This window comes from Physella acuta, unplaced genomic scaffold (assembly GCF_028476545.2).
Source record: "Physella acuta isolate Inbredline_101_S28 unplaced genomic scaffold, ASM2847654v3 ptg000667l, whole genome shotgun sequence".
Lineage (NCBI taxonomy): Eukaryota > Metazoa > Mollusca > Gastropoda > Physidae > Physella > Physella acuta.
The window spans coordinates 208366-223470 of NW_026732186.1; the positions used below are offsets into that span (position 1 = coordinate 208366).

Below are 15105 nucleotides of genomic sequence, written 5' to 3' on the forward strand. Positions count from 1 at the left end.
AAAAAGATATCCGCCATATGAGTTATAAGCATAAAAACGTCAGTTTAGAGGTAAAAATGTTAATTTTAGAGGTAAAAATGTCTAGTTAAGAGGTAAAAATGTAAAAGTTTAATGGCTAAAACGTCAATGTTGATGGTTGAAATGTAGTTTAATTGGTTAACATGTAGTATAGAGTTAAAAATGTTAATTTAAGAGCGAAATTGCCAAGTTTAGACTCAGTGAAAATGTCGTATAGGGTTAAAAATGTCAAATTTAGAGCTAACAATGTCAAATTTATAGCTAAAAATGTCGAGTGTACAGTTAACAATGTCGAGTTGAGGGCTAAATGTTGCTGTTTGACGCTGAGAGAAGACTGTGAGTGGCTAGCCTATCAACAACAACATACAATGGCTAGTTATTAACCAAGTGAACTAATCAAACGGTATTGTTGGCTAAAAGCGCTGCGTAAAACATCTGCACGTCTTTTTGTCTGTTACATCACAGTCCGAGCAGTCAAGTTTTCCTGCATATATAAGGAGCAGCGTCCCTTCTCAACTAGGCCCCCCCTAGCGGTTTAAAAACTTGTGGGATGTGATGCGCGAGTCGCTCCTAAACGTCACTTCCGCTCGCCGCTTGACTGGCAGCCGCGGGGCAGTGGCACGGCGGCATTTCAACGTGTCGCAAATCATGTCGAGCTGTTATGAAGTAATTGACGCTTTGTCACTTTTTGTGACGGATGGGGGGGGGGGGGGGGAGGCACACGGTGAAATCTATTTATAGACAACACAGCCATGAGCGCCCCGAGAGAAGGTGGAGCAATTTATGTACAAAACAGATCAAAATCTATAATGCCAACTCAACGACACTCTACGTAGACTAGAAAAGGTTATAGGACCCCCCGCCCCACCTCTTTATATATTAAATAACATTTCTTGGCGCACCCCCCCCCCCCCACCCCCGACAACACCGGCGTAAAAATTTGGTAACATCGAGTTAATTATAACTAATTGAGCTGAATTAATGTACATCAGTCAAACATTTTTTACGGGGGGGGGGGGGGGGGGGGAATAGTCACATAATAAATTCAAGTATATAGGCTGATCTTCTATATAAACTAATAATAATCATTAAAAAAGTTTTAAAAAACCCACGTTTTCTGATTGAACTAAAAAGTAGAAAATAAATGTTATACATCACAATAATGCAAGCGATCACTCTACTATAAGCGATGAAAAACGTGGGGCGCCGAAGTAAAAGTTATATTACTATTGATTAGATAATACTATTGACTTTTATTAGGGAGCTTGTAGAGAGTCAACAGTATTAGAAACTGTAAGAAAATCACGGCGCCCCACGTTTTTCATCGCTTATAGTAGAGTGATCGCTTGCATTATTGTGATGTATAGTATTTATTTTCTACTTTTTAGTTCAATCAGAAAACGTGGGTTTTTTTTTAAACTTTTTTAATGATTATTATTTTCTACTTTTTAGTCTTTGTCTGTTTGTTTGCTATCGATTTTATCTTTTCACTTTTTTTTGGGTAAACGAAGACAACTCGTAAAAAGACAACTCGTAAAAAACGAGAGACCCTTTCTTCTTCGGTCTCAATCGCAAGTGAATGATTGTCAGAGGTTAGTTGATAGCGGTTAGGACGAGGGCTGGTTACTGACTAGAACACATAGATTTGAACCCGTGTCGAGTGGGATAGCAATCGTGTGCCCAACCACTCGACCATATCGTCTCCCCCAAACTGGCCACCAGTGGTAATAGTTACCTCCTGTAAGTTTAAAGTCGGTTCAAACTAAATTATCTGCCCCTAAGCCTGTCGCGACGTGGGATCGTTCGCTTCACTGCGCGCGGCAAGAGAGAGGCGAGCTACGCGTCGCTCGTTTTTTTTTCTAATGGCTCGCAGAGGAGAATTATATATATAGATTATATAGCGGTCTAAAATGCTCAATAAAATGTTTCCATTGATCAATTTAGTAATAATAACAATTGAATATTCTATGGTCATCCAAAAGAAAGCTTCCCTGAAAATTTCAGCGCGCTAGCTAACTGGGAAGTGCCAGACATTTCGATCGCAAGATTTGATTGGAAAGACAAACAGAGAAAGCAAGTTAAAGAAAACGTGGGAAAATAGTTTTTTTTTGTCGAGGGGGGGGGGATTGATGTGCTACGTAAGAGATGCCTGAAAGAAACAAACAACTGTTGTCTGGTAGATTGTTCTCGGGTGGACAAAGGCAAATCTAGAGAGGCAAAACTCTGTCAAGTTAGATTCAACGGATTATATCAGGTCAAGTTATAGAGGAAATCCCCCCCCCTATGTATTATATCAGGTCAAGTTATAGAGGAAATCCCCCCCCCCATGTATTATATCAGGTCAAGTTATAGAGGAAATCCCCCCCCCCATGTATTATATCAGGTCAAGTTATAGAGGAAATCCCCCCCCCCCATGTATTATATCAGGTCAAGTTATAGAGGAAATCCCCCCCCCCCCCCCATGTATTATATCAGGTCAAGTTATAGAGGAAATCCCCCCCCCCATGTATTATATCAGGTCAAGTTATAGAGGAAATCCCCCCCATGTATTATATCAGGTCAAGTTATAGAGGAAATCCCCCCCCCCATGTATTATATCAGGTCAAGTTATAGAGGAAATCCCCCCCATGTATTATATCAGGTCAAGTTATAGAGGAAATCCCCCCCATGTATTATATCAGGTCAAGTTATAGAGGAAATCCACCCCCCCCATGTATTATATCAGGTCAAGTTATAGAGGAAATCCCCCCCATGTATTATATCAGGTCAAGTTATAGAGGAAATCCCCCCCCCCATGTATTATATCAGGTCAAGTTATAGAGGAAATCCCCCCCCATGTATTATATCAGGCAAAGTTATAGAGGAAATCCCCCCCCCCCATGTATTATATCAGGTCAAGTTATTGAGGAAATCCCCCCATGTATTATATCAGGTCAAGTTATTGAGGAAATCCCCCCATGTATTATATCAGGTCAAGTTATAGAGGAAATCCCCCCATGTATTATATCAGGTCAAGTTATTGAGGAAATCCCCCCATGTATTATATCAGGTCACGTTATAGAGGAAATCCCCCATGTATTATATCAGGTCAAGTTATTGAGGAAATCCCCCCATGTATTATATCAGGTCGAGTTATTGAGGAAATCCCCCCATGTATTATATCAGGTCAAGTTATAGAGGAAATCCCCCATGTATTATATCAGGTCAAGTTATTGAGGAAATCCCCCCATGTATTATATCAGGTCAAGTTATAGAGGAAATCCCTTCATGACGGAACAGAAAGAAACAATTGTAAAAACTTCCTTGATGCTGGAAGAAAAAAAACTCAACCACCCCTTGCCCCGCAACGGACCAACCACCCCCAGCCCCACTTTAAACCAACCCCCACCCTAATCCCAATCAAACCAACTTCCCCCCCCCCCCCCACCATTACACCAACCACCCTCTGCCTTACATTACACCAACCACCCTCTAGCCCACATTAGACCAACCCCCACCCTAACCCCCATTAAACCAACCATCCTCTAACCCCCATTAAACCAACCACCCTCTATCCCGCATTAGATCAACCCCCACCCTAACCCCCATTACACCAACCACCCTTACCCCCATTAAACCAACCACCCTCTAGCCCACATTAGACCAACCAGCCCAACCCCCCATTAAACCAACCCCCCTCTAGCCCACATTAGACCAACCAGCCCAACCCCCAGAAGATTATAAACTGTTCAAGGCCACCACATCAGACAATCCCGCCAACTGATCACAGAGATCGTATTTCAACAAAAATCTTCACACACATTTTTATTTTGTCTGTAACAAGAACAAAGAAAATACAACAACTTCAAAAAACCCAAGACTGTATGTTTAATAGAAACACTCATCACGTGATCTAAGACAACCAATTAGGTGATGGGCAGCGGCCGCTAACTCGAGGAAATCCAATCTCCAAGAGTTATGCCGCTTTGCATTTATTTAATCGAGTGTAGAATTAAAGAAGAAAAAACATTTGTTTTAATACGCGTTGTTTTGAAAGTTAATCACACTCGCAACTTTTTTCCTCCAAAATAAAAAAAAAAAAAAAAAAACATTTGATGTACGGTGTGCTTTTGTTTGTTGAAGTGTGCCATGTTGTGTTTTTTTTTTTTGCAATGTTGTGTGTTTGTATGACCTAAGGTGTTTGATGGTCACTGGTGTGTTGGGTGTGTCGTGTGTCCGACTGAGCTGGTGAGTGTGTCCTTATCTGTTTGGTTCGTTAGGGTGTGTTTGTATGTGTGTGTTCTGCTGTGATTGTGTGAGTGACCTGATGTATTTGTGTGAGTGTTCGGCTGTGTGTATGTGTGTACCAGTGTGTTGCCGGTGTGAATGTGCCGTCCACAGCGATAGACATGAGAAGGACGAAATAGAATGCGCTGGGCGAAAGGTTAAAACCCCAGGGTTCAGGGGTTCAGGGGTTCAGCGCCTTGACCCCAAAAGACGGGCTGGGGGAAAGGAAAACAAAAATATTCGTCAAGTGTATTGTTTACCCCCAGATGGATGTTTACTTTCTGCTCAGGCCGGGGTTGTTGTGGCTGAGGTGGTAACTGTATCTTCTGGGTAAAGGTGAGCGTTAATTGGGGGGAGCGGCAGGGGGGAAGGGAGTGTAAGGTCTGCTTGAGGGGGGGGGGGGGGGTCTGATGAAGGGGGTCGGGGTCATGTAGGATATGATGGATGGGGGTCGTGGGTCATCTAGGGTCTACTGGAGGGGGTCGTGTAAGGTCTGAAGAAAGAGGTCGTGTGTTTGTAGGGTTTGTTGAAGGGGGTCGGGGGTCGGGGGTCATCTAGGGTCTACTGGAGGGGTGGTGTAAGGTCTGAAGAAAGGGGTCGTGTGTTTGTAGGGTTTGTTGAAGGGGGTCGGGGGTCGGGGGTCATCTAGGGTCTACTGGAGGGGTGGTGTAAGGTCTGAAGAAAGGGGTCGTGTGTTTGTAGGGTTTGTTGAAGGGGGTCGGGGGTCATCTAGGGTCTACTGGAGGGGGTGGTGTAAGGTCTGAAGAAAGAGGTCGTGTGTTTGTAGGGTTTGTTGAAGGGGGTCGGGGGTCGGGGGTCATCTAGGGTCTACTGGAGGGGTGGTGTAAGGTCTGAAGAAAGGGGTCGTGTGTTTGTAGGGTTTGTTGAAGGGGGTCGGGGGTCATCTAGGGTCTACTGGAGGGGGTGGTGTAAGGTCTGAAGAAAGGGGGTCGTGTGTTTGTAGGGTTTGTTGAAGGGGGTCGGGGGTCATCTAGGGTCTACTGGAGGGGTGGTGTAAGGTCTGAAGAAAGGGGTCGTGTGTTTGTAGGGTCTGGTGAAGGGGTGATGGAGGGTCTGTAAAAGGGAGTCAACATATCTTCTATTTCATTATTTAAATCTTTACTTGACAAAGCAATCACCTGTTTTCCAGATTCAATCTTCTATTTGAACACCCAATCATCTATTTGATCACCCAATCATCAGACCCAATCAACGCTTTAGCGCCTCTGTACACCCCTGTAATGTGTCTCCGATAAATCTTTAACTCTAGGCTCGATACCCCCCCCCACCTCCCCCAAAATAGCCGTTATCGACGTCCATCTAACCGGTCCAGTTCTCTCCCTTTGTTAGTCTACCACGTGTTGTAGCCCTTGTTTACCAGTACCGCCCACCCCCCACCCCCACCCCCAGCGTGCCGGCAGGTCGCACAAAGAGAACAATAACTCACCGTAATAAACTTGAAAAATAATAAGAGCTCGCGCTATGGAAGATAAAGGCCGAAACGCACAAACAGCAAGGACATGAAATGGCGGCTGTTTACTTTACAAGTTGGAGATAGCGTTCGGTCGCCTAGCAACCCTCACAAACAAGCGACGTAAACAACGGGCCGGGGGCCCCGACAAGGCTAAAGTAAACAAAGCCTTGTTTATGAAAAGTGTGGCAGGGTTGTTTAGAACAACATTTCCGTCTGCGCCCGTGGGCCAGTTCTCCCACCCCCCACCCCCTCCCCACAGCAGTGCTAGCGAGGTATGGTTTGCTTATTAAAATGGACGAAATGGGAAAATTCTGAGCACTTTTTTTTAAAACGGGGGTAGGGGGTTAAAAAATGTTGAGCTCAGTGCGATGATAGAACGCAAAAATGCTGACGGGAGGGGGTGCGTAGTTTCAGGGTAACGGGTAGCATCAGGGTGGGGGTGCCAGAAGACCACCCCAGCGACAACATCCACAACAAAGAAGCTGCATTATCATGACCGGTGCTGGACAACTTCAACCATTCTAGCAAGGCTAGGTCGAGGGGAGAAAGTATTGTGTGGTAATTAATTAAACTAAAAACTATGACAACTTCAACCATTCTAGCATGGCTAGGTCGAGGGGAGAAAGTATTGTGTGGTAATTAATTAAACTAAAAACTATGACAACATTAACCATTCTAGCATGGTTGTACTCACTTGGTCGGGGGGAGAAAGTATTGTGTGGTAATTAGACTAAAACTATGGCAGGCCGTGTGTGCATCTAACACAGCTTTATACACATGATACTATTCTGTACATGATCCCATATGAGTCCTTACTACATTGATACTTTACTTCAATGATCCCTAACTACACACTTTAAAACTCAAGTTTGTTTACATGTTTGAATATTTATTTGTCTGATTGACTATTGTAAATGGTTCTACTCTATGTGGAGAGCTGTATAATTGAATATTGTATTGTCATCGGAAACAAAGCTTCCCTGAAAATTTCAGCGCGCTAGCTGATTGGGAAGTGCCCGAAATTTCGATAGCAAGATTTGATGGAAAGACAAACAAACAAACAGACGCGAAAGCAAGTTAACGAAAACGTGGGGAAAATAGTATGTAGGTAGAGAACAATTTTTGTTTTCAGGCAGACTGTTAATCACACATTTATTTAAAGACGTTAATTAATTTATTGATTTATTCATAGGTAGACTAACCACATTAATTTTAAAATTTTAGAACAATGGCTTAACTTTGACTGAATAGTGATGTTTGATAACTCATTTTTTTGTTTGTTTGTTTTTCTGATTTGTTATTGGGGAGAATCTTTATTATGTGTAGAGCTGTAAAATAGGATTTTGGGTGGTAAATATTATTCCTTCTTAAACACACTGTTAATTACAAACTAATTTAAAGCCGTTAATTAATTTATTGATATATTCATAGGTAGATTAATCACATTAATTATAAAAGTTTAGAACAATGATTTTAGTAATAGTAAAAAGATTTTAATTCGTTTTACAACGTTTTCACTTTTTTTTTTCTTAAGGACTACATGCGAATGATAAGGTTGACTATCAGGACCTCGCGAGGCACAGGGCAGGTGAAGTAGAGTTCACCAGTTTCTATGTTTTCAGCATATGAAGGGATAGTTAGGTCAGAGCTATGCTCGGCCGGAATCGTTTTTTTTTTTTTAAATTCAAACATGTCTGAGACTTGGCGGGACACTGTGCAGGTGAAGTAGAGTTTAGTAGAGTTTAGTAGAGTTTTTAAAATATAAAAACGTCTTTTTGAATGTGGGGTCTGGTTATTTTGCGATGATAAGTGCTGACAGACGTGATGTCATTTATGGATGACCCCCGAAACCCACAGTTATCTAACTAGATAACGGGTAGTCTAGTGAGTAATAAAAACATCAAAGTAGTTTAACATGCTAATTAGCGTTACTATGAAACCTTGGATGAAACATAAGACAAAATATAACAACTAGAAAAGTGAATATTATCCTACAATATATCAAACACCAGTTTAAAAATGTATAAATAAAATACAGTCGATCCGAGTTTGGCGAATAAAAATAAGAAAACCATTTTTTTTTTTGCCGAAAGAAATCCTTAGTTAGTTAGGCTATAGCAACTAGACACCCAGAGCATTAAAAAAAAACAAGCGATATTAATGGTACCCTAGCAACAGGGGAAATAACTAATCAGCAAGAGCAATAAACGGTGTTTGTTTTTGTTTTCTCTGTCCCGTGAATAAACTTGAGGATTGATTTGACAGTAAACGGTAGGGACCAAACATGGACCAAACATTTAACGGTAGGGACCAAACATTTAACGGTAGGGACCAAACATGGACCAAACATTTAACGGTAGGGACCAAACATTTAACGGTAGGGACCAAACATTTAACGGTAGGGACCAAACATGGACTAAACATTTAACGGTAGGGACCAAACATTTAACGGTAGGGACCAAACATGGACCAGGCAATTAACGGTAGGGACCAAACATGGACCAAACATTTAACGGTAGGGACCAAACATGGACCAGGCAATTAACGGTAGGGACCAAACATGGACCAAACATTTAACGGTAGGGACCAAACATGGACCAGGCAATTAACGGTAGGGACCAAACATGGACCAAACATTTAACGGTAGGGACCAAACATGGACCAGATATTTAACGGTAGGGACCAAACATGGACTAAACATTTAACGGTAGGGACCAAACATGGACCAGATATTTAACGGTAGGGACCAAACATGGACCAGATATTTAACGGTAGGGACCAAACATGGACCAGATATTTAACGGTAGGGACCAAACATTTAACGGTAGGGACCAAACATGGACCAAACATTTAACGGTAGGGACCAAACATTTAACGGTAGGGACCAAACATGGACCAGGCAATTAACGGTAGGGACCAACCATGGACCAAACATTTAACGGGAGGGACCAGACATTTAACGGGAGGGACCAACCATGGACCAGACATTTAACGGTAGGGACCAGACATGGACCAGATATTCTGAGCCACAGTCACAGAAACTAGTAGGGACCCAGAATTTGGACAAAAAAAACAAATGAAAGACTAACTGATCTACCACAAAACAAAGGGGAGACAAAACGGAAGTCCCGGATACTGTTTTTAATTATCCCGCCTCACCCTAACCCAAGTCTGTATTTCATGTTTTTAACAATCATTGGGTCATAAGTTGTCAGCTAAAACAAGCAGAACAAAAGAGGATGTGCCAAGTTCAAGGTCACCGACTAGTTTTGTTTGGAACTTTCTGGAGCTCGTGTTTTGATAACCGCGTGGCCCACATTTTAGCAGAAGAAAAAAAAAACTCCAGGGTTCTTTTCAGTTAGCCGTACCGCTTCGTCCCAATCGTGCTTCAGGACACAATCAAATAAACTGTAGGACAAAAATACCCCAGTGATCTTAATGTCCTACGGGTAGCAACAAGTCATTGTTCAATCTAATAAATAACAAGACAAATGTCCTAAATATGATACACAATTTCTGACAATGAAATAATTTTGTATGTTTTTACAGCTGGACAAAGAGTCAATCAAGCGTGGAAGTACTCTCTGTAACCCAAACATGGAAGATGAGGCTGGACATAGAGTCAGTCAAGCGTGTCTCTGTAACCCAAACATGGACGATGACTACCAAAAAAAAAACATAGTAAGTTGGCAACTACTGGACGACGCATCATATTGGTAAAGTTGGTCCGTTATAGAAGTCAATGTTATGTAGGTGTTATTTTCATGATATATTTGTAATGTCATTCTTTAACACGCGAGTCAGTGTTTCAAATAATAGTGTTTAGCTAGATTCAATAGGTGTACAGGTATTTGGTTAGGTGAACTTGCTGGGCTATTTATTCATAGCGTCTATCATCAACAGTGTAAGAGTCTGATATTGTTCCATATCTCCTCCCCCACCACCCCCACGAGAGATTAGCGTGGGTGGATGTGAAGGGTTATGGAGACGATGATACGTTCGCTGCGAGGGTGACGTCTCACTAGACCCGGTAGTTGCGTCATGATACAACACAATCTTCCTTGTGTACCTACAACCACAACACAGTTTTCGTTGTGTACCTACATACACAACACAATCTTCCTTGTGTACTTACATACACAACACAATCTTCCTTGTGTACCTACAACCACAACACAATCTTCCTTGTGTACCTACACACACACACACACAACACAGCAGGATTTTCTGTGAGTCAGCGCTATTTTGGAATATGAAAAATGTTTGGGCTAAATTGGGATCAAACAGATTTAGATCTTAAGACCAAACACCCGGATGTTGTAGCGCAACACCCAATACCAGACACAACCTTGACCTACAAATAAACACCGCCGTCTAGCGGATCAGTGGGCGATGGCTTGAGAATCGGCCTAAAAACTGTAACACATCGTCAGCTTATATGTGTATCACGTGGTCTGTCAGGTGAAATGGTGACAGGCCTCAATGACTCCCGGTCACGCGTGACGAGGTTTTTAACGGCTAGTTTTGTTTATTTGTGCGACCTTAACGGCGTGCTGCTGGAAGTGTAACAACCGCAGCTCGCAGCCCTCGCAGCAGCTTTAAGTGCCGTCAGTTCAGCGATCCTGACCCCTCTGTGACAGCCCGAAACTTGACCCCCATCTAGCCGAGTGTGACCAAACCAGACCCCTCTCTCACAGCCGAGTGTGAGTTTATCAATCGATGGCAGATGCCGTCATGTGAAATTTACTGACCATGGCAAATAAAAGGACTCAGCCTACTGGTTAGGCATAACTAGGTGAAAGTAGCAATTTCACGATATATTTTATATATATATATATATATATATATATATATATATATACACATATATATATATATAATGAATGTTGTACAAAGTATACCAACACACTGGACCTTTGAACTGGGCGTTGATACCTTTCTACCTCGAGTTTATAGACTCGAGCATTAAGAGGTGCAGCTGTCGTGTCCTACCAAGCCCACGGTGCTGTTTGTGACGACAAGTTTTCCACATTTGCGCACTGCGTGTGACGCGGTGCGGGGGAAACAAGCGCACGGGTAAAGACGGGGGGCGCCTGGTGCGCAACGATACAACAAACAAGCGGGTCTATCATGTGCTGACATCAACACGCTCACACACTGGCTTTCATTATTGACACGTGTGTTGGTCCCACACACGTGGGTGGGACCAACACACCAGCTAGACCTAACACTTTTCCTCATCATGTGACTAAGTTAAACGCAACACTTTCTGGTCATGTGACTAAGTTAGACAAAACCCTTTTTCTGATCATGTGACTATGTTAGACGCAACACTTTCTGGTCATGTGACTAAGTTAGACTCCACACTTTTCTGATCATGTTGTGACTAAGATAGACGCAACACTTTCTGATCCTGTGACTAAGTTAGATGCAACACGACCCTGTGACTAAGTTAGACGCCACACGACCCTGTGACTAAGTTAGACGCCACACGACCCTGTGACGAAGTTAAAAGACACACGACCCTGTGACTAAGTTAAACGACACACGACCCTGTGACTAAGTTAGACGCCACACAACCCTGTCACTAAGTTAAACGACACACGACCCTGTGACTAAGTTAAACGACACACGACCCTGTGACTAAGTTAGACGCCACACGACCCTGTGACTAAGTTAGACGCCACACGACCCTGTGACTAAGTTAGACGCCACACGACCCTGTGACTAAGTTAAAAGACACACGACCCTGTGACTAAGTTAAACGACACACGACCCTGTGACTAAATTAGACGCCACACAACCCTGTGACAAAGTTAGACGCCACACGACCATGTGACTAAGTTAGACGCCACACGTCCCTGTGACTTGGAGTGTCAACACCCCACGTGTAGCACAAGAGGCTGGGGTAGACAGACTGACGTCTTGTCAAACAAAAACCACTTAATTTTTAATCAGGTGTTTTGGTACAGGTAAAAAAAAAACATCTTGATCAAGGTGCGATATTAACTAGGTTATACGTGAAAAAAATCTCAACAAGGTTACCTTTATTTTAACTGTTTCACATCTATCAATATATATAACAAGTATGTCTTTGGCTTTGTCTTTTATAGAAATCCAAACACCTGAGCGGATGGTACATTTTTACCACACATGTGCACTGTAAACCTGGGCGTATTTGTGCTGTTTAGTTTGTTATTTACATACTTCACTTGTGTTTGTGTTCGCGTTTGAGTTTAATTTGTTTTTGTGTATACGTTTGTGTTTGGTTTTAGTTTTGGTTATGGTTAGGGTTAAGTTTAGAGTCACAGTTAGGTTTAGGGTTAAAATAAACGCGGTCCTTTACAACTAGGTTTATTTTAGAGGCCAGTGCAGGGCCTGGCCGAGACGGCGAGTTAGATATAAAATAAGTTAACTTCCATTACATGATGTTGATCAAAAAAGATAATTTTTGTTGTATCGAAGAATTTAAGCCTGCAAATATGGATGTTCTACACCACACCCCCCTCACCACACCACACATACAGACTCCCCCCCCCACCATACACACCACACACAACTCACCATACCATACACATAGACTCCTCTCACCACACACAACACCACACAAACTCACCATACCACACATATAGACTCCCCCCCACACCACACACACACAACTCCCCCCACCACACACAACTCCCCCCACACCACACACAAGTCCCCACCTCACACCTAGACAGAGAGACCAACAAGAGCGTCCAATGATTTATTTTCCCGCCTATCCGTTACCCGTCCGTCTAAATGCGAGTCGGACGGACGGCTGACGGTAGCTATGACAGATAGGTTTGCTGACTGTTGTTGTGACGGAAGTTGTTTGTAAGCGGCCGTCCATTCCCAAAGGTCAAAGGTTAGATAAGCAGGGTCACTGACCAGAAGTTAGTTGTCTTGTAGTAGCCAATCTGACAGTCTACGATGTCATTGGTCATTCATGACAGGACAGCAGACAGTGGTACAGGCAAGGTTGGGGGTCAGGGATAAGGTTAGGGGGGGGAGGGTTCAGGGGGTAGGGTTAAGGTTTGAGGTCAGGGGGTAGGGTTAAGGTTAGAGGGGCGAGGTCGGGGTGGGGTTAAGGTTAGGGGGGGGGGGGGGGGTTCAGGGGTAGGGTTAAGGTTTGAGGTCAGGGGGTAGGGTTAAGGTTTGAGGTCAGGGGGTAGGGTTAAGGTTTGAGGTCAGGGGGTAGGGTTAAGGTTTGAGGTCAGGGGGTAGGGTTAAGGTTAAGGTTTGAGGTCAGGGGGTAGGGTTAAGGTTTGAGGTCAGGGGGTAGGGTTAAGGTTAGAGATGGGGTCAGGGGGTAGGGTTTAGGCTAGAGATGGGGTCAGGGGGTAGGTTTAAGGTTTGAGGTCAGGGGGTAGGGGGTAGGGTTAAGGTTTGAGGTCAGGGGGTAGGGTTAAGGTTAAGGTTTGAGGTCAGGGGGTAGGGTTAAGGTTTGAGGTCAGGGGGTAGGGTTAAGGTTAGAGATGGGGTCAGGGGGTAGGGTTTAGGCTAGAGATGGGGTCAGGGGGTAGGGTTAAGGTTTGAGGTCAGGGGGTAGGGTTAAGGTTAGAGATGGGGTCAGGGGGTAGGGTTTAGGCTAGAGGCTACTGGCTATTTATATTGCACCCCGCGAGATTAACGCTAAAGGAAAGCTAGCTGGATTACAGGTCCTTGGTTAGGTACTAAGTCACAGCACCTCAATCACAGATGTAGCACTGTGTGACAAGTGTATGTTGTAGCACTCTATGCTAGATGTAGCACCGTATGACATATATGTGTATGTTGTAGCACCCCATCACAGTTGTAGCACTCTGTTCTAGATGAAGCACCCCATCACTGTGACAGGTGTATGTTAAAGCACGACGTTGTTTTAAAATACAAACTTTGAATCGGCGTGAAAAGTGAAAAAGACATAGTTTATGTGACTTGTTGCCACAAAGCATAGGATCAAGCCAAAAAGCCGACAAGGTACAAAGGCTGTCGTTGCAGCAAACACAGAACAACACAGCGTGGACGGACCAGGCTGACAGAAGAAATGCCTACATTTCTTTATAAACTACATTTCTACCAGGTATTCAAATAAATATGTCACAAAATGTGAAGATGCTGAGTCAATAATATTATAGCACGTTTACTTCTTGTGAAGATCAGAGTCGTATTATTATTAAAAACAATAATACTTTTACAGTTTATAATCGGTTACCAAAAGCACCACCCATATTTTTATTAACACCCACAATTTTACAAATCTCTGTAAGTAAATCAAAATGTTCCTTAATGCACATTTGTTACTTAATTACTGTGACTTTTTTCCCGATAAAATTATCCTTTTGTGGCATTTATCTGTGTTATTGTCCTGGAACTTTTTTTTCTATTCACCGCCCCCCCCTCCACACACACCGCTATACAGAGCCGACACGGTGTGTCATAACGGTCCACGAGAACGATAACAATCAGTTGAGGTCAATCAAGGTGATTTATTTGTGTGCTGTGTGCATCAAGAGACCATTGCCCTACGGACACGTGTTCACTGAACCGTGACCACCACCTTGCCAATATGCAGACTCGACACATCTTCCAGGCTGGTGTTTTTGGTTTGTTGAAAGACAACAAAAGGTACAACAAAATTATCAACGTCATTTTTTTAAAAATAACAGAAAGGGGGGGGGGGGGGCTTACTGCTAAATAATGGTTGACTAAAACTGGTGACATGGCTGATTGGTTTTGGCTAAATATGATGCTAAGATTCGTCATTCCCCCCCCCCCCCCCCCATTGCACCATTATACAGTGCGACAGATTGACCAAGCCCTACAAGAGGAGTACTCCAGCTTACAGCAGTATAAAAATGTGCCCGTCCCGCCACACGATAAATAAATATTTCGCCGAGTATGTGGTAGGGGTCGAGGGTTACTCGGTGCAGACTCAATTTGTATCCCCGAAAATATGACGCTGATCTGCCAAGGAGATAGACAATTGTCGTAGATAATATCATAAAAAACGAATCAATCTGGATAAACCAGCTACTAGATAGAAATAAATAAACCGAATGTTCATCGGATAAAACATGGATGGGAATTAAACATTTCGTGTAGTGACTAAAAGAATTTTTTTTTTCATTACAGAAAGTTGTTTTTTGTTTTTTTTTTTACACTGGCAGAAATTAAAAGTATTGATTTCAAAATATCAATCTTGAATAAACACAAGGAACTGGGAATATGTACACAAGGCATACGTCATAGCCTGTTTTCTCGTCCAAGTATTGTTTCGCTGGGGCCGGTGCTATTGATCGGCCAGTACGTGTGACTTCTAAGTTGACTACAAAGCTCGGGGT

The 15105-nt window shown here is 43.1% G+C and overlaps 1 protein-coding gene across 2 annotated transcripts in view; it reads right to left on the bottom strand.

Annotated features, from left to right (window-relative positions):
- LOC131948959 (forkhead box protein P1) overlaps window positions 1-15105 on the bottom strand; it is a 122652-nt gene that overhangs the window by 105365 nt on the left and 2182 nt on the right. The window lies entirely within an intron of this gene.